Source organism: Pogoniulus pusillus, chromosome 2, assembly GCF_015220805.1.
Source record: "Pogoniulus pusillus isolate bPogPus1 chromosome 2, bPogPus1.pri, whole genome shotgun sequence".
Classification (NCBI taxonomy): domain Eukaryota; kingdom Metazoa; phylum Chordata; class Aves; order Piciformes; family Lybiidae; genus Pogoniulus; species Pogoniulus pusillus.
The window spans coordinates 31,679,071-31,699,218 of NC_087265.1; the positions used below are offsets into that span (position 1 = coordinate 31,679,071).

Genomic DNA, 20,148 nt, shown 5'->3' on the forward strand with positions numbered 1-20,148 from the left:
CTACAGCTACCTGAAACGAGGCTGTAGCCAGATGAGGGTCAGTCTCTTCTCCCAGGCAACTAGTGACAGAACAAGAGGACACAGTCTCAAGCTGCACCAGGGGAGGTTTAGGCTGAGTGTTAGGAAGAAGTTCTTCACAGAAGAGTGATTGGCATTGGAATGGGCTGCCCAGGGAGGTGGTGGAGTGGTCCTTGGAAAGTGTTTTAAAAAAGACTGGGTGTGGTGCTTGGTGCCATGGTTTAGTTGATTAGATGGTGTTGGGTAATAGGTTGGACTTGAAGATCTCAATGGTCTTCTCCAACTTCTGTGATTCTGGGAAAAAAAAGAAAAGGACGAGGAGAGGAATATCCTGTCCTTGCAGAGCTCTGCAATACTCAGTTACAGTCAGTCCTAGCAGTGAATGGAAATCTTCACAATCTAATTCATTTCTCCTTATTCCTGTGTTTCTGTGCTTTTAAGTGAAACCACCAAAAATATAACAGCAATCAGAATCCAGAATAAGAAACACCAGCTCAAATTAGCAAGTTTGGCTTGGATTCACACTGCTACTCTCTTTTCCAACAGTTCCTCCTGAAAAGCCACAAATTAGCATGACAAAACCAGCAAACATGCTCCACAGATGGGACCCTGGTGGTATCCACATTTGTGCAGCCCAGGGGTCGTTTGTACAGCAGAAGCTGGAGCAGAGCAGCCCAGATTTTGAGCATCTCCAGTCCCAGAGATCCAGCAGTTCTCCTTCCAGCTTTTCTCCTCCCTTGTGACAGCTCTGCCCAGGGTAGAAACCTAAACCAGAGAGAGAAATATCCTCTCAGTTTGTTGGCATGCTCTGGCACTGCATTTTGCTCCACTGCTGTATAGACAAGTCAAAAAAGTGAAACAATACTTTTGTTATTTTTATGGCATCTAAGGACTTTGAAAATCTTTTCATCCCGTGGCCATGGGATGTTCTTGCCTTGCCACTGAGCTCCTAGGAAAGGAAGATGAAACCTCTGGGCTGCATGGGAAGTCCTTGGTTGAAGACACTGGCACAGGTATTTAAAATGGGAATTATGTGTGGCATATGGATAGAAAATGTGAGGTTTAAGGAGAAATAAATAGGAGTGGAGGAAAAACAGGGTTGAAGAAGCCCTGCATTGCTCTATGACTGAGTTTCTCAGAATCTCCCAGACCTGGCCTAAGCCTACTGCAAGTGGTGACAGCCCAGCTAGCAACATTAGCTGGCACAAAGTCAAGCCAAGGATGAATGCTTCACTTCTTATTTTTCTGGGTTGGGTTTCCAATTCAGTCTGGGCTGCTTATTGTTTTCCTGTGGTCTATGGAGGATTTCTCATTCATGTGCAACATCCCTCACTCTACATCTGAGTAGTGGAAATAATAAAAACCCCTCCCAAACATTTAACTCAACAGTGAAGCTCTTCTTAAAACTTTTGCTGATCTGCTGAAATCAGAACATTCTGCTAAGTTGGGATGATGAAACTTTGGGCAGGTTCCTACCCAAATAGCCTGGTGGCACCTGCCCAGCAGACAGGAAGGGGATGTCATAGAACCATAGAATCAACCAGATTGGAAGAGACCTCCAAGATCATCCAGTCCAACCTAGCACCCAGCCCTAACCAATCAACTAGACCATGGCACTAAGTGCCTCAGCCAGGCTTTTCTTGAGCATCTCCAGGGACGGTGACTCCACCACCTCTCTGGGCAGCCCATTCCAATGCCAATCACTCTCTCTCTGAAGAATTCCTCCTAACATCCAGCCTATACTTCCCCCAGCACAACTTGAGACTGTATCCCCTTGTTCTGTTGCTGGATGCCTGGGAGAAGAGACCAACCCCCACCTGGCTACAATGTCCCTTCTGGTAGTTGTAGACAGCAATGAGGTCCTCCCTGAGCCTCCTCTTCTCCAGGCTAAACAACCCCAGCTCCCTCAGCCTCTCCTCATAGGGTTTGTGTTCCAGGCCTCTCACCAGCTTCGCCACACTTCTCTGGACACGTTCCAGCACCTCAACATCTCTCTTGAATTGAGGAGCCCAGAACTGGACACAGGACTCAAGGTGTGGCCTGACCAGTGCTGAGTTCAGGGGAAGAATAACCTCCCTTGTCCTACTGGCCACACTGCCATGGGGTCTCCTGGCCCTGTGGGCACACTGCTGGCTCATGTTCAGCTACTATCTACCTGTACCCCAAAGTTGTGGCCAAAGTGTAGGACCCTGTGCTTGGCCTTGTTAAATCTCATCCTACTGGCCTCTGCCCACCCATCCAGCCTGTCAAGGTCCCTCTGCATGGCTCTCCTACTCTCCAACAGCTCCACACCTGCTCCCAGCTCGGTGTCATCTGCAAACTTACTGATGCTGGACTCAATCCCCTCGCCCAGATCATCAATAAAGATATTGAACAGGACTGGGCCCAGCACTGATCCTTGGGGAACACCACTAGTGCCTGGCTGCCAACTGGATGTGGCACCATTCACCACCACTCTCTGGGCCCTGCCATCCAGCCAGTTCTTGACCCAGTACAGAGTGAATCTGTCCCAGCCATGAGCTGCCAGCTTTGCCAGGAGCTTCTTGTGGCAGACAGTGTCAAAGACTTTGCTGAAGTCCAGGTAGACTACACCCACAGCCTGCCCCACCTTCACCAGGCAGGTAACTTGATCATGCAATCCACAGAGGCCCACCTGACAAGTTTGTCCAAGTCCCTCTGTGCAGCATCCTGTCCCTTAAGTATCTCAACCACACCACACAGCTTGGTGTCACCATCAAACTTGCTGAGGGTTCACTCAATCCTAATGTCCATGTTCCAGACAGTGATGTTATATAGCACCAATCCCCATACTGAGCCCCAAGGAACAACTCTAATCCTGCCTGCATTTATTTGAAATAGAGACTTAGGTTGCATCATGGTCAGGTTTAAGTCTGTGCTTAAGCATACCTGAGAACAAGAAAAAGATATTATACAAGGACTAGGCATGCCAGGTCCTGTCACTCCTGGGAGTTCATGTGCCACAGAGCCATTGAATTGAGGACAGAGCAATGAAAGAAATCAGAGCAGGAAGGAATTCGGTCAGAAACAGCAGTGTCAATTGCAGTCACCTTGGCTAAAGCACACAAATGTCAGGAATTTGGGGTTTTATCATTGCAAAAAGCAACCAGTGTTCTGAATTTGCTTTTACTTGCAATGGGTAAGAATTTCTTATAGCTTTAAATCAATGAGATGCTTCACTATGGCTAAGCTTTAAACATGACCACAAAAAGTGTTGTTCAAATAAACTAAAAGTCTGTAGCAAACCTTCAGACAAAGTCAAAATGAATCTGTCAGAAGTGGTCTCTTAGGCTCCAACAATTCAAGGAAATGAGGAAATTTTGAGTTTGGAACAAAAGTTGAGTTATTAGCCCAAGGTAAGTGGTTAATGAGTGCTAAATACACATGTCAGTGAAAGATATACAAACTGAAAGTGGCACTTCTCTTCTCAGAGATCACATAGGGCAGGAAAAGCCATAAATGAAATCTATCAAGCTGCTCTTTGGGATAGATTTGCAACCTAAAGAACAGCAAACTGAAGTCATGGTCCCTTTTCCTCTTCCTGCCTCTCCTCCATCCCCCTGCATCCACAGTCACCATCTGACTGCTGCCCTACACACATTCCCAAGGCTAAGACCCACTTCTGATATCATCCCCACTCCTGTGTTTTAAGGGGGGCAAGGGATGGATTAGAAACACAAGCCATATTCTGGCTGAATATCCCAGATGCTGCAACTGTAGCTCCTTTGAACTGTGATTTATTTGTGGAGGAGGACGTGGGGATGCTTCGGTCGCAGCGTTTTAATCCAGGGCTGCCAACCAGCGTTTTGTTCCAGATCACTTTGCCAATTAGACTAAACAGGTTAGGGCTTGGCTGAAAGACATTGCTCATGCCAGGTGATTTATCATCCTCTATGGAGCCTGGGCAGTGTAGGTCCCCCCATCTCCCGTTTGAAGTACTGTGCTGGGTAAGGGGTAGAAGGACCTCAGGCATTGTTTATTTTGGATGTCAAGCAGCACTAATAAATAAGGCCAAGAAGCAGCACGTGTTAGCACTGAGTCAGCTTTGGAAGCCAGCAAAACAGATGATCTCAGAGCTGGAGGGGACCTCACAGGGGTGGCTCTGCTGGTTTCTCTGGGGTGGGATGTCACTGCAGCCTCCTAGAACCCTGCCTACTGAAGCTGCTTTCTGCCAGTTGCTGCCTTATTCCTAAGCAACGTTAGGGACATCTATTCTTCATTTGATTTTCTAATGGGTGTGGTGAAAACTGCTTTGCCTGTGAGCAATTCTCAAGCCAGATGGGAAGCCCTCACGGTTCAAGGAAGGGCTTTCAGCCTTTGAAGTATTCACCTGGAGAGTGAGAGATTGTTTGCACAGCAAGTATTTTGGTGTGAAATGCCTGGCTGCTTCTGCTTGCAGTTCAGGCTCATACTGACCCATGGCATCTCAAATCACCCGAGATTTTAAAATTATCAGGGCTAGCAGGTTGTTAAATGTAGTAAACAGGCTAGGAGCCAGATCTGCCCAAAAAGGGCATTTCCAGTTATGGTGGTTTGGATGTTACCTGCCCCCCCCCCCCCCCCACCTTTGGAAATCACCCAGACTAGACTCAGCCAGCTCTGGAAATTTGAATGAAGCTTATTGTTTACAGCTTAGCTCAATATACAAGCAGCTACTTACAGTATATACAGTTACATACAGAAATATACAAGCTAAAAGGTAATACAGAAACACAACTCCCCTCCCAGAAACCTGAGTCCCCAGGAGGGGCTCCCAACCACCCTTCCACCTTCTCCCATCCCTCAACCTTACCCCACACTTTGCCTTGTGCCCCAAGGAAGAATGGAGGGTCGGAGGGGGTGTAGGATGCAAGTGGATTAATGAGAGAGATGGAAGGTGAAGTTAGAGAGAAATGCAGCTCAAAGCCCAGGCAGTGCTCAAATGCTTGAATGCCTTATCTATGTTTATACTCCTGTTCTTATGCACCTCAAGAAGCCTATGAGTGAAGTAGACATCACCACTGTTTCTCTTTCCCAGCCTGCGATGTAATCCTTCTCACCAAAACATTCTAGCTAGCTTCAAACTAGCACACCAGTTCAGTTTTGAAGTTGGTTGCTGAGCTCTTTCAAAACCTGTGCAAAGTTAAAGTAAATAAATAAATAAATTGGAAAAAAAAAATTGAACCCCAGAATATTTTCCATTCATAAATTATATCAGACCATTAGATCAGAAGGACTGGGAGAGGGTCTCACCAAGCATCCCTTGCCCTCCTGCATAAGTTTGCAGTACGTTGAGATTTGCTAACAGATCCATCACCTCCCTGGAAGGAAAAGTATCCAAAGAAATTCTTCCTCCCCAAAGCACAGAGCTGTCACTCTTGGGAAATGGTAGGGAAAAACCACCCCTGTGCATTAGAGGTTTAGGAGAGAGAGTGTGCAAACTTTACTTCCCAGACTGGGAGAGGCTTTTGGCACTAGGTATCATGCTCCAGTAGCGTGGATGTAAATAGGAGGAAAGAGTCAAAACCCAGTTATTTGCCACGCTTCTGCTTCAGTTGAAGGCCAGGTATGTCTAGGAGCTGCCTAGGAAGCTCTCTCTCCCCCTCCTTTTATTTTTAAAGATGTGGGTTAGGAGTAGTATTACTCACCCTGGGTGACTTAACACGGAAAGGACACATTAGAAAGGGGAAAAGAGCACATCTGGCTGGGGGAACCACAGAACACCCACTCCTCCACCCTGGCTGCCTTTCCTGCACAGGAAATCTCCCTCTCTTTTTTAGCAAGCCCTATTTACAGACCTGGTGTGGGATGTCACACATAATTTACTATGTTTATGTGAAAGGAGGGCAGTGAAAAGGAGGCTGCCAGCACATTGTCATTGCAGTGGGTATCGATCACTCAACAGCTATGCTGTGACACATCTGGGACACTCCAGATGACACATGCTGTGCATGGGGCAGAGCTGGGGGCAGGTGAAGACTGTGTGGCAGTGGCCAATCCTGCAGCAGCAACGGGGAGCCCAGCAGCGTTGGCATCCCACAACATGGTTTGACATCACACAGTGCCAAGCATGGGACAAGGAATATGATCAAAAGTCACTTCATGCTTCAGCCACAGTGTTCTCTTTTTTTTCCCCATATTGAATAGGATTTTTAATTATTCTCTTTATCTTTCCTACTAATTTACACTAATGCATGAGGAGCTGGAAGCCTTGGTACAAGAGGAAAACTATGATGCTGTCACCATCACAGAAACATGGTGGGATGATTCACACAATTGGTGTGCTGTAATCAATGGCTGCAGACTCTTGAGGAGAGACAGGTGAGACAGAATGGGTGGAGGAGTGGTCCTATATATTAGGGATGCTCTGGACTGGATGAGGCACTTAATATCATGGTATAGTTAATTGGATAGGGCTGGGAGATAAGTTGGACTGGATGATCTTGGAGGTCTCTTCCAGCCTGGTTGATTCTATGATTCTGTGAAGTAGAGATTAAGGATGATCAGGTTGAGTCCCTGTGAGTAAGAATTAGGGGGATGGCCAACAAGGCTGATGTCCTGGTTGGAGTCTGTTATAGACTACCCCAATCAGGAAGAAGAGGTTGATTCACTCCTCTTTATGCAGCTGGAGGCTGCTTCAAGATCTCTTGCCTTTGTTCTTGTGGGTGACTTCAACATGCCACACATCTGCTGGGACTTTAACACTACAGAGAAGAGGCAGTCTAGAAGGTTCCCAGAGCATATGGAGGACAACTTCTTATCACAGCTGTTACGTGAGCCTACCAGGGGTGCAGCCCTGCTTGACCTGCTGCCTACAAATAGAGAAGGGCTGGTGGGAGATGTGGTGGTTGGAGGCTGCCTGGGGTTCAACAGATGGAGAAACCAGGAGGGGCATCAACAGAACCTCCACACTGGACTTCCAAAGGGCAGACTTTGGCTTATTTCAGGAACTAACTTGGAAAGTTCCTTGGGAAACAGCCCTTAAAAACAAAGGGGTCCAGGAAGGTTGGACCTACTTCAAGAAAGAACTTCTGAAGGCACAGGAGCAGCTGTGCCATTGTGCTGGAAGATGAGCTGGTGAGGGAGGCAGCCAGGCTGGATGGGCAAAGAGTTTAGGAATTAAGGGAAAACAAGAGGGTGTATCACCTTTGGAAAAAAGGGGAGGAATCCCAGGAAGAGTTCAAGGATGTTGCTAGGTCTTGTAGGGGAAAAATTGGAGAGTCAAAAGCCTCTCTAGAACTTAGGCTGCCACTGCTGTTAAGGAGAATAAAAATGTTTCTATAAATATACTAATGGCAAAAGAAGGGCCAAGGGCAAGCTCCAGTCCTTATTAGATGCAGAGGGGAATATAGTGACAAAGGATGAGTAAAAGGCAGAGGTGCTTAACACCTTCTTTGCCTCAATCTTCAGTAGTGGGACAGGTTGTCTCCAGGACAACTGGCCTCCTGAGCTGGCAGATGGAGTCAGGGATTAGTATAGTCCCTCTGTAATCCAGGAGGAAGAAGTAAGGGACCTGCTGAGCCACTTGGATCCTCACAAGTCCGTGGGACTGGATGGGATCCATTCTAGGATGCTGAGAGCTGGCAGATGAGCTGGCCAAGCCACTCTCCATCGTTTATCAGCAGTCCTGGCTCACGGGAGAGGTCCCTAAAGACTGGAAGGTGCCAATTTGATCCCACCCACAAAAAAGGCCAAAGGGAGGAACTGGGAAAACACAGAGCTGTCAGCCTGACCTCAGTGCCAGGCAAGGTCATGGAACAGGTCATCTTGAGTGCCATCACAGAGCACCTGCAGGATGGCCAAGGGATCAGGCCCAGCCAGCATGGGTTTAGGAAGGGCAGGTCCTGCCTGACCAACCTGATCTCCTTTTATGGTCAGGTTACCTACCTGATGAGTGTGGGGCAGGCTGTGGATAGAGTCTACTTGGACTTCAGCAAAGCCTTTGACACTGTCTGCCGCAACAAGCTCCTGGCAAAGCTGGCAGCTCATCGGTGGGACAGATTCACTCTGTACTGGGTCAAGAACTGGCTGAAAGGCCAGGCCCAGAGAGTGGTGGTGAATGATGCCACATCCAGTTGGCAGCCAGTCACTAGTGGTGTGCCCCAAGGATCAGTACTGGGCCCAGTCCTGTTCAACATCTTTATTGATGATCTGGATGAGGGGATTGAGTCCAGCATCAGTAAGTTTGCAGATGACACCAAGCTAGGAGCAGGAGTGGATCTGTTGGAAGGTAGGAGAGCCCTGCAGAGAGACCTGGACAGGCTGGATGGGTGGGCAGAGGCCAACGGGATGAGTTTTAACAAGGCCAAGTTCGCTACAGGCTGGGGACAGAGTGGCTGGAGAGCAGCCAGGAGGAAAGGGACCTGGGGGTACTGATAGGTAGTAGCTGAAGATGAGCCAGCAGTGTGCCCAGGTGGCCAAGAGAGCCAATGGCATCCTGGCCTGGATCAGGAACAGTGTGGCCAGTAGGACAAGGGAGGTTATTCTTCCCCTGTACTCAACACTGGTCAGGCCACACCTTGAGTGCTGTGTCCAGTTCTGGGCTCCTGAATTCAAGAGAGATGTTGAGGTGCTGGAATGTGTCCAGAGAAGGGAGATGAAGCTGGTGAGGGGCCTGGAACACAGCTCTGTGAGGAGAGGCTGAGGGAGATGGGGGTGTTTAGCCTGGAGAAGAGGAGGCTCAGGGGGGACCTCATTGCTACTGCTACATCTACCTGAAGAGAGGCTGTAGCCAGGTGGGGGTTGGTCTCTTTCTGTTGCTGGTTGCCTGGGAGAAAAGGGGACACAGTCTCAAGTTGTGCTGGGAGAGGTATAGGCTGGATGTTAAGAGAAAGTTCTTCAGAAAGAGAGTGATTGGCATTGGAATGGGCTGCCCAGGGAGGTGGTGGAGTCACCATCCCGGGAGGTGTCCAAGAAAAGCCTGGATGAGGCACTTAGTGCCATGGTCTAGTTGATTGGACAGGGCTGGGTGCTAGGTTGGACTGGATGATCTTGGAGGTCTCTTCCAACCTGGGTGATTCTATGATTCTATTAGAGCAAGAGTCTTTAGCAGAGAAACCAGATGCACTTAGAGCTTAAAAACATGAACTGAGTGACTGAACCTCGAATTATGGAAGGGGTTTTACCAATTAAATTAGTCTGTGTTTTCCTGTTTTCTACCTCCAGGACCCCTGGTGTCAGGCTCTGTGTAAACTGCAGCTGAGTGGCTGTAAACTCAGAGTAGGAGAGCAGGCAGCCATCCTGACAGCCAAAGGAAGTAAAGAGTGCGAGAAAGGAAATGTTATCCCAGTTTGGAGCTGGGGGGATTAGCAGCTGGGTAGGATTCCAGAACAGCTTCAGAGCTACTTGCCTTGCCTGCAGCAAGTATCTGTAAGCACTTGGAGTGCCTGAAGTCTTTTGTCCTCCTGAGAGGCCAATACTGGGGTGCCTTTCAAAGGCTGTAGGGTAGGGAAATGGGTAACGATACACTGGGGCAGTGACCTGAGCTGGTATGGGGCTATACACCATGTTCTAGGGGAGTATGTCTTAAGGTGGCTGCTGAGAAGCAACATCCCTGCCTGCTTCCCCTCCCTCAATATCAGAACTTAAGCAGATTAGAGACCACCACAGTAGAGTTGGTCTGAGTCACAGGGGATGCACCTACCCACTTGGCCAGCAAAAGCGACTGTAGCACAGTTGTGTGCTCGCCCTGGTTTTTGTTTGCTAGCTGAGAGAAAAAGAGTTTGCATAGCATATATCACACATTTTTTAGCACTAAAGTTGGATGGCTGAGTTATAGCATCTTGGCTCTGCTGCTATCACTTTGCTACATTGAATGGCCTCAAGGTCTGCAAAGATGCCTGGGCTTCAATGCTGATCTGATCCCAGCTCTCTTGAGGTCCACTGCTGTATCTCCTCATTCTCCTTCCATCTGCTGTGTGACACCCAGCCTAGGAAATTACCTCTATGCTGGTTTGAAGCTAGCTAGAATGTTTTGGTGAGAAGGATTAGATCACAGGCTATGAAAGAGAAACATTGGTGATGTCTACTTCACTCATAGGCTTGCTGAGATGTATAAGAACAAGAACACAAACATAGATAAGGTGCTGCTTCTTCTGCTGGGGAGCTCAGAGCTGCATTTTTTCTCTCTCTCTAGCCTCTCTGCCATCTCTCTGATTAATCCACTTTGCTTCCTTACCCCCTGGCCAAACCTCCATTCTTCCTTGGGACTGGAGTAAGGTTGAGAGGGGTGGGAGAAGGTGTAAGGGGAGTTGGGAGCCCCTCCTGGGGACTCAGGTTTCTGGGAGGGGAGTTGTGTTTCTGTATTACCTTTTAGCTTGTATATTTCTGTCTATAACTGTATATACTGTAAATAGCTGCTTGTATATTGAGCTAAGCTGTAAACAATAAGCTTAATTCAAATTTCCAGAGCTGGCTGAGTCTAGTCTGGGTGATTTCCAAAGTGGGGGGTGGGGGGTAGGGGGAGTGGGTAACACCCAAACCATCACAACCCCTCAGAGTAATCCTGTGTTCACTGGTACCAACAATCAGCTCTTTTGCATCTCACTCACTCTTGCCACTCTCCATGTTGGGACCTCTCCTTGGGAGCAATCATTCAAACATGCATCCAGCCTGCGTGTTCAGCAAAGGATATTTTGTCATCAGTAATAAACAGCTTAGCACTAAATCACTGATGGTGACACACCCTGCAGCTTCTCATTGGCAGAGTGAGGCTTGGGAACTGTTGGAGGAAAGGGAAGAAAACATACAGACCTTTCATCTGTGGACAGGCTGAATTTCCTCTTTAGCTTTAACCTGCCCCCTGAGCCATTTTGGTGGAGACTCCCATCACAAACAATGTGGTCTGTTTTCCTCACCAGGGTCTAAGGGAGAGTTGAAATCCGCTTTGTCAGCAGGGTAGGTTTTGTCCTCCTGTGTTCAGGAAAGAAGAGAGAAGAGGAGCCCAAGGGCAGACAATGACAAACTAAGTCTCCCCCATCTCTCTTCCATATCCTCCAGAGATACTATTTCATCTTCATCATGATATAGAAATAATATTTATCTCAGCTGTAGCCAAAGTACAGCATCTGTAGCATGGTGCATGTGTGCATTGGTCACACATCTGGATGTCTGGGATGATGGAGATGAGTTAAAACATGGCCCTGTAATATAAGCTTAAGAGGAACTGCTGGCCACCACCCAAAGTAAATGACCAGGACTATCTATATGCAGAGCAAAGGCAGTGCTTGGCCACTCATCTAAGTATGCTCACGCCATGCTTGCCAAAGCAAACCAGCTGCTTTGACCCCAGCTGAGATTCCCAGCACAACCTTCTTCCAACAAGCCACAGTGAATCTTGAATGATCCCAAAATACAAATCAAGTCCATGATATGGGAAATACCCAAGAAAACATGTTCCATGCTAATAAACACTGGACAGTTGTAGCATGGTTTGTACCTCCTTTCTGAAGATACTCAATATGATTTTTACAGCAGATTTGAAAAGAGCAGAATGCTTAAGATGAGAACAGCCACACAACTCTGAAAATGTGGAAAAGAGAAGGCTTTGAGGAGACCTTGTAGTGGTCTTCCAATATCTGAAGGGGGCCTACAAGAAGGCTGGGGAGGAACTATTTACAAGGTCCTGCAACGACAGGATGGGGAGCAATGTGTTTAAACTGGAAGAGGGGAAGATTTAAACTAGATGATAGGAAGAAGTTCTTTACAGAGAGGGTGAAGAAACACTGGAACAGGTTGCCCAGGGAGGTCATGGATGCTGCCTCCCTGGAGGTGTTCAAGGCCATGTTGGATGAGACCTTGAGCGACCTGTTCTAGTGGGAGGTGTCCCTGCCTATGGTGGGGGAGTTGGAATGGGATGATCTTTGAGATCTCTTCCAGCCTAAAACATCCTATGATTCTATGAGTCTCTTTCAGGAAATAAGAGCTCCTTGTTGGGTTGGGGGAAGAAATTACATATCCTAGGTTAGCAATGCTAGTCAATACTAGTCTCACCAGGATGTTTTTCTACTGGGAAATGATGTTCTGTGGAGCTACTTTCCTTTTTGAGAGCATTTGGTCAGTACAGCTTGTCTTGATCAGCGTTTATAGGCTCAATTTTATCCAAGTATTTTGTCTTTTTTTTTTTTTTCCATTTAAGTCTTGTGTAAGCCTAGATAATTCAAATTAACATTAAAAAAAGTAATTCAGACCATTTTTTACCAGTAAATCGTTGTTTCCTTAGAGGAAAAACACCCCACAGCTTTGTGGCCAAATTTCAGAGCACATTTTGATACAGAAGGGAAACAAATTTACCTTCAAATTCCTTTTCAAATTAGGAAAATTTTCATAGAGGACAACATCTGTTTCCCACATGTATCTGATTTTCACCATGATGAAGCCTTCACTTATGGTGTCCTTTCGTATCACGCAAGATTAATTCAAATTGGCTTGGATGGGAACGGTCTGTGAAGGCTAAGAGCTAGATGGGAGAAAAGGCAAAACGGCAACCAAGAGAGTATGCTGTTGGCAGAGCTGGTGGATTCCATTGGGAGGTCAGTGTTAGGTCTGATATTTTTTATGTCTTTATTAATGAGATGAAAATGCAACACGATATCCAGCAAAACAAGGAAGAAAAGATTTCCAAAAGGGAAAAAAAAACACAACAAAACCCAAAAACTAGTGAAGCTGACAGCAAAAATGAGAGAACTATTTCCAGGAGCTTGCTGGTTAGACAACACCTGAAATAGCACAGTCCTTTCTGGGCACCTAACACTATCATCTGGAGAAGAGCAACAGACATGGTGGAGATGGAGGTGTTGAACTTGGCTCCAGGAAATGTTGGACAGAGGAACAGGCTATGAATGCTTAATGAAAATAAACACCCAGGGAGAAATCCTGACCTTGTCGAAGCTGATGTCAAAACTTTCAGTGGAGCCAGGATTTCACACTAAGGGGGAAGAGGGATTTAGTGGTGAAGAAGGCTAGATGCAGGAACCATGAGAGAAAGATGGAGGAGACAGGCTGCGGGTTCAGTATCAAGGGAAAACAAGGCAAGAAATTTCAGGTTGGTTTAAAGGAAGCAAAATCCAGAGTGCCAGCTAACTGATGCAGAAAGAGCCATCTGCAGTTTTGTAACCCTCTAATTAAATCAAGGTTAAATAAAACTAGTATTTCATATTCAGCTCTAATGAGAGAGGAAAACTGGAACCTAGCAAAAGTGACACTTACATCCCCCCTGCAGCCAAACTCCCAACTGTAGCAAAAGACAGCATCTCCCCAGCTCAAGCACAGATGGTTTTATATAGGAAATGTAAATAAGATGTTACCATCTGGTTTATAAAATGCTCGTCTAAGCTAGATTTGACTGCATGTCCCAGATGTAAACATTTAAAAATATTTATTTTGTTTTAAATGCCTTTTTTTTTTAAGGTTTTCATCCAGAATGCCCATGGAGGAGGAATTCCTACTGACATCAGAAGTGTTGAACAGAACAATAAATTTGTCCTGTCTGTCCTATAAATTGTGAGTTTATATTAAATCTCACTGCTGTGTGTGCAGAACTATAACCAGGCTCTATTGCCAGCATGTAGGGTGAGCTGCTCAGTATCTGATGAAATCTAGGGGCTATTGGAAGCTGGCTTCTGAACTGTACAGCAGATGTAAAAAAAAAGGCATAAGGCATAAGCTATTTTCAGGAAATGGTAGCTTTGCTGGAAAAGTCTGCTCTGGAGATGGAATCTATTTGTGCATTGGAAATCAAATTGTCAGCTGGTGGTTTGTTGTAAAGCAAAACACTCTCTTGGCCCCTCAATTCAAGAGAGATGTTGAGGTGCTGGAATGTGTCCAGAGAAGGGCGACAAAGCTGGTGAGGGGCCTGGAGCATAAACCCTATGAGGAGAGGTTGAGGGAGCTGGGCCTGTTTAGCCTGGAGAAGAGGAGGCTCAGGAGTGATCTTATTACTGTCTACAACTACCTGAAGGAAGGCTGTAGCCAGATGGGGGGTGGCCTCTTCTCCCAGGCAACCAGCAATAGAACAAGGGGACACAGTCTCAAGTTGTGCTGGGGTAGGTCTAGGCTGGATATTAGGAAGAAGTTCTTCCCAGAGAGAGTGATTGGCATTGGAATGGGCTGCCCAGGGAGGTGGTGGAGTCACCGTCCCTGGAGGCCTTCAAGAGAAGACTGGATGAGGCACTTAGTGCCATGGTCTAGTTGACTGGCTAGGGCTGGGTGATAGATTGGACTGGATGATCTTGGAGGTCTCTTCCAACCTGGTTGATTCTATGATGATTCTATGATGATTCTTGGGGCAGTGCAAACACCTCCTTTTTTAGCAGTCTTTTTTTCTTCCCAAACTGACATACTACTAAAATAAAACTTAAAAGGACTACCTAAACTTAACATCAAAGGAAAATGGCTTACTCTGGTGTGACGGTTTGGGTGTTACCCACCCGTTCATACTAAAGAAAAATCACCCAGGCTAGACTCAGCCACTGGAAACTGAATGAAGCTTTTCAGGCTCTCAGGGAGTGACAGGACTAGGGGGAATGGAGTGAAGCTGGAGATGGTGGACGTGAGGAGGAAATTCTTCACCATGAGAGTGGTGAGAGCCCAAAATGGGTTGCCCAGGGAGGTGGTTGAGGCCCTGTCCCTGGTGGTGTTTAAGGCCAGGCTGGATGAGGCTCTGGCCAGCCTGATCTAGGGTAGGGTGTCCCTGCCCATGGCAGGGGAGTTGGAACTAGATGATCCTTGTGGTCCCTTCCAACCCTGACTGATTCTATAATTCTATTTACAGCTTAGCACAATATACAAGCAGATATTTACAATATATACAGAAATATAGAAGTTAAAAGGTAATACAGAAACACAACAGCCCTCCCAAAAACCACAGTCCCCAGGAGGGGCTCTCAACCACACTTCCACCTTCTTCCCACCCCTTTACCTTACCCCAGACTTTGCCTTATGTTCAAGGTGAGTTTGGAGGGTCGGCCAGGGGGTTAGGAAGCAGAAAGATTAGTCGCACAGATGGCAGGTTAGAGAGAGAAAATGTGCAGCCCAAAAGCCAGAGACTCAACTGTGTTATATATGTTTGTGTTCTTGTTCCTATACATCCCAGCAAGCCAATGAGTGAAGTAGACATCACCATTGTTTCCTTTTCACAGCCTATAATGTAATTCTTCTCACCAAAATATCCTATCTAGGCTCAAACTAGCACATCTAGGTTGCACAGAAAGTTTTTATTCACCTACTTAAAGCTTTCTGTCTTGTTCCTTTCCTTGCAAAGAAACCAAGGAATTGACAGTTTGACCCAGGTGATTCACTATATCTATCTTCTCCACCGAATGGTAATTCCAGCTCTGCAAGCATCTCCCACAGTTCTTCCCCTCTATAAGTTGTTACTGTGCCCAGTTCTGGGCTCCTCAGTTCAGGAGAGATGTTGAGGTGCTAGAACATGTCCAGAGAAGGGCAATGAGGCTGGTGAAGGGCCTGGAACACGAACCCTATGAAGAGAGGCTGAGGGAGCTGGGGGTGTTTAGCCTGGAGAAGAGGAGGCTCAGGGGTGACCTCATTGATGTCTACAGCTACCTGAAGGGAGGCTGTAGCCAGGTGGGGGTTGGTCTCTTCTGCAACAGAACAAGGGGACACAGTCTCAAGTTGTACCGGGGGAGGTCTAGGCTGGATGTTAGGAGGAAGTTCTTGCCAGAGAGAATGATTGGCATTGGAATGGGCTGCCCAGGGAGGTGGTGGAGTCACCGTCCCTGGAGGTGTTGAAGAAAAGTCTGGATGAGGCACTTAGTGCCATGGTCTAGTTGACTGGATAGGGCTGGGTGTTAGGTTGGACTGGATGATCTTGGAGGTCTCCTCCAACCTGGTTGATTCTATGATTCACATTACAATTAATGACTGAGGTGACCAATGGGAAATCACTTAGATCATGGAGCAGGCAAACCCCCAAACTCTCTCAAGTAAGAGTCCAAGAGGTTGCAAGAGGTTAGCCTAAGTCTGACGCAACCAAAGAGACAAAAAAATACAGGCTTGAAGGCTCACTCCTACCACACCAGCAAGCTAGCTGTTGGAGACTACAGCCAATTTTTATCTTTACAAAGAGGCCGAGGTAGCAGGAGGACTGCCAGGATGCAGAAGGTATGATAGCATCGCTCCAAGTCTCTGTCTGCACGCAAAGAAGAATATTACTTCAGCAACAATATGAAGAACCTGCCAATTTCAGAGGAGATAAATAAGCATAGTTGCCCTCCTCTGTGTGTGTTTTGGAAGTAGCTTTGGCACTGCACATATAAAACTCTTCCCATCTTACTCAAGCTTTGTATGGAGGGGGTTTTAAATCATCACTCCAGCCACCACGAGTAGCAAAGCTGTGGAACAGCAGATTGTCTCCTCTGTGTGTCTTATCAACGTTCACTGAAAATGAAGCAATAATAATTTGTCTGTCCAGGTAAAGAAAGCAAAAGGAAGGAAAGAGATTTCTCCTGGGGACCACACAAGAGATTTCTAGCAGGGTGCAGTGTGAATCAAGGCTTTCTGATCCACCAACAAGGCCACTGGAGCCTGTTTGTCTCCCTGGAGTTGTAAATTTTATTCCTATGAGAATGTGTTTCCAGGATAGGACAAGGAGCAGATACTTTTGAAGGCTGTAGCAGAAAGGCAAAAGGAATCACTCTCAGTATTTATCATGTTTGTAACAGTATCCCTCAGTTTTCCTTTCTTTTTAAATCAACAATTTTAAAGCTAAGAATGGCACACTGGCATCATTCAACTGCTTTTTGCTAGTATCTGAACACATGTTTAAAAGGCACCACTGAGGATCTTAGGCCTTTACATCAAATCCAACCTCATTGTTGGACTAGATGACCTTTCAATGTCCCTTCCAACCTAAACCATTCTATGATTCTAAGAGGTAGTCAAAGGTTAGATCTGGTATCTCCAGGCAGACCTTGGAGAGCTCCCATGAAGGTCTGGTGCTCTGGTGCTAGAGCTGGCATTTTATCACAGTAAGGGCAGAAACATTCTGCTTCAAAAAGCCCCCCAGGATCACCAAGTCTAACTGAGATCCCTACTCTACAAGATTCACCCTAAACCATATCCCCAAGCACCACATCCAAATGACTGTTAAACACATCCAGGGTTGGTGACTCAATCACCTCCCTGGGCAGCTAATTCCAGTGCCTGACTGTTCTTTCCATGAAAAAATTATTTCCTAATGTCCATCCTAAACCTACCCAATAAAAATCTCCATTTAGTTATCAGAACTTCAAAACAAGATCTGTAAATAATCCAACAATGCTGTTGTCCCAACAGATGCACAGACTGTGGAGGAGAAGTGGGAAAGAATCCAATACAAGGGATCCAAGACAACAATACAAGGGTTGACTTAGGGTGTGGACTAGCTGAATTCCATACAACAACACAAGGGTTGACTTAAAGTGTGGACTAGCTGAAGTCTATCAAACATCAGGATCTTTAGGAGGGCATATAGTGATAGCATGAGGGGCAGTGGTTTTAAATTAGAGCAGGGTAGATTTAGGTTGGACATTATGGGGATGTTTTTCACAGTGAGGGCAGTGAAAGGAGGTTGTAGCCAGGTGGGGGTTGGTCTCTTCTCCCAGGCAACCAGCAACAGAACAAGGGGACACAGTCTCAAGTTGTGCCGGGGGAAGCACAGGCTTGATGTTAGGAGGAAGTTCTTCCCAGAGGGAGTGATTTGCATTGGAATGGGCTGCCCAGGGAGGTGGTGGAGTCACCATCCCTGGAGGTGTTCAGGAAAAGCCTGGATGAGGCACTTAGTGCCATGGTCTAGTTGACTGGCTAGGGCTGGGTGCTAGGTTGGACTGGATGATCTTGGAGGTCTCTTCCAACCTGGTTGATTCTATGATTCTATGATCGTATGAAATACTGAAACAGGTTGCCCTGTGAGGTAGAGGAGGCCCCATCCCTGGAGACAGTAAAGGTCAAACTCAGAGTCCTGAGCAACCTGGTCTAGTTAAAAATGCTCTTGCTCACTGCAGGAGGATTGGACAAGATGACCTTCAAGGGTCCCTTGCAATCTATTGCATTCCGTGATCTGCACTTCTAGCTCAATGAAGGACTGCAATGTCACCAGCTCCCTTTGGACCACATGAAACTCTATTGAAAGCTCACTGCTTTTGATCACTCAGGATATGTAAAGCATAGGGGACCCCCCCCCCCCCCTCCCCCAAATCTTACTCTTGCTTTGGTAGCAAAGTGGATGAAAAAAACTTTTTTTCAAGACCAAACTGCTCTTGGAGCCATTGTACATTTACAGACAGTTTTTATCTTTTGCTTCAATTTTGACAGTTGCTACAGTTGGGTTGGTTTGGGGTTTTTTTTTCCCCTAAAAGGAAGCTGAAAATGTTTGCTGACATGAACCACACTAGCTTTGTGCCCTTTCAAGTACCAGAAACGTTCCATTGCAGGCACTCTTTGAAATGTTTTCCTTTTTCCTGCACAGTCTTTAAGGTTATGTCAAGTTTCCTCATTAGAAGCAAGAGATGATTTCTTATCGGCTGCCTGGCATGCTGCAATGTTTGCATCACGTAGCAAGATAGAGAGGGAGTTTATCTAAGTCCTAGACATGGCAAAAGGGGACAGGAAGGACTGGGGCCCAGAGACTGGCATTATCACAGGGTCGTCTTCCTGCTTTGGTCAGGGCCAAGAACACACACTCACACACACACACACACACACAGAGGGGCTTCTCCAGCCTTCCCAAAAGAATGCTTTTATTCTAATAACAGACACGCAAGAACCATAGCTGGACTGGGCACCCATTTTGGCCTCTGCTTCCTGAGTAATACAAGTTAAATTAGCCATTCTATTGAAGAAAACTGCAGCCCTCTCATTCTAACAGTTCCAAAGCTCATTTTCATTTTCATCCCCATGTGTTCCCCCCACCCTGAACATTTCTAGAGCCAGTAGCCCTGTTTCCCTCAAAGCCAGATTGCTTGAGATGGGGGACCCTGCCTGGGTGTGCTGTGGCTGGTTCAGCTTCTCTGCTTACCTTTTCAAGAGATGCTCCTCACCAAACTCCACAACAATCACAGGTCTTTGTGGTCCTCCACAAAACCATTTTCCAAAGCTGTTTTCTGCAGATAGGAGGCAGAAGAGGAGATGATTTGAAATGTTTCTTAATTTCTTTCCTGTTCTTCCAAGCAAATGATCTCCAGACTTTGTCTGGCAGGGCATAAGCAGGAATACTTCACAAAGGAACTCAGACAGTGCCAGAGCACATATGGAAAAAAGGCCTGGAGCAGTGCACGGAAGAAGAGAGACATGGAAAATGTAAATGAAAACAGCAAAAATAAGAGCAGAGAGGAAGGAGCCCTCCCTTCCTAACTGCTGAACCTTTCTGTACTGGTGAAGCCTACAGACACCTGGGCCAGAAGAACAGAACATGGACATCCACCTCCTGCTGTAGAGGGAGGGCAGGATCTGTGGAGCATTTCCATGTGAAGTGGAACAAAAGGAGCCATGCCCTTTTGTCCTGCTGGCCAGTTGTGGTATGCCTGGTCCCCTGATATGCCCATGGAGATTTCCAGTGCTATGGGTTGGGTTTTAAACAGGCTCTTGTGGAGCCGAGAGTCAAGATTTCAGAGCCTTCTGCCAGATTTAGGGGACTAACATCTCAGGTGCAGACAATCTGGAGTGGAAACAGTGAATCTGAAAAAAACTATTAGGAGGCAATAGTTCCTCCTTAATAGAGGGGAATGTGAGGATCATTAGCTCCCCTCTCCTGTGAAAACACTCACTAACAGAGATGCTTGCCAGCTCCTCCCCTTGCTCTGCTCTGGCACTAGGTGTGAGCTAGTGGGACTGGCACACACAGGAAATAGGTAGTTTTGGTGCATTTTCAGGGCAACCTAGCATGAACAAGAGGACACAGCCTCAAGCTGCACCAGGTTTAGGTTGGAGGTTAGGAAGAAGTTCTTCACAGATAAAATGTTTTGCACTGGAATGGGCTGCCCAAATTGGTGCTGGAGTCACCATCCCTAGAGGTGTTTAAAAGGAGACTGGATGAGGCAGCTTGTGCCACGCTTTAGTAAATTAGAAGGTGTTGAGTGACAGGTTGCACTCAATGATCTCAAAGGTCTTTTCCAACCTGGTTAAGTCTGTGATTCTGTG

At 46.6% G+C, this 20,148-nt stretch overlaps 1 long non-coding RNA gene across 1 annotated transcript in view; it reads right to left on the reverse strand.

Annotated features, from left to right (window-relative positions):
* Nucleotides 1-19,098, reverse strand: part of LOC135184050 (uncharacterized) — a 37,780-nt gene extending 18,682 nt beyond the window's left edge. The window contains exon 1 of the long non-coding RNA XR_010305836.1: nt 19,028-19,098. This is a non-coding gene — a long non-coding RNA (uncharacterized LOC135184050). The remainder of the gene's footprint in view (nt 1-19,027) is intronic.
* Between the last annotated feature and the right edge of the window lie 1,050 nt (nt 19,099-20,148).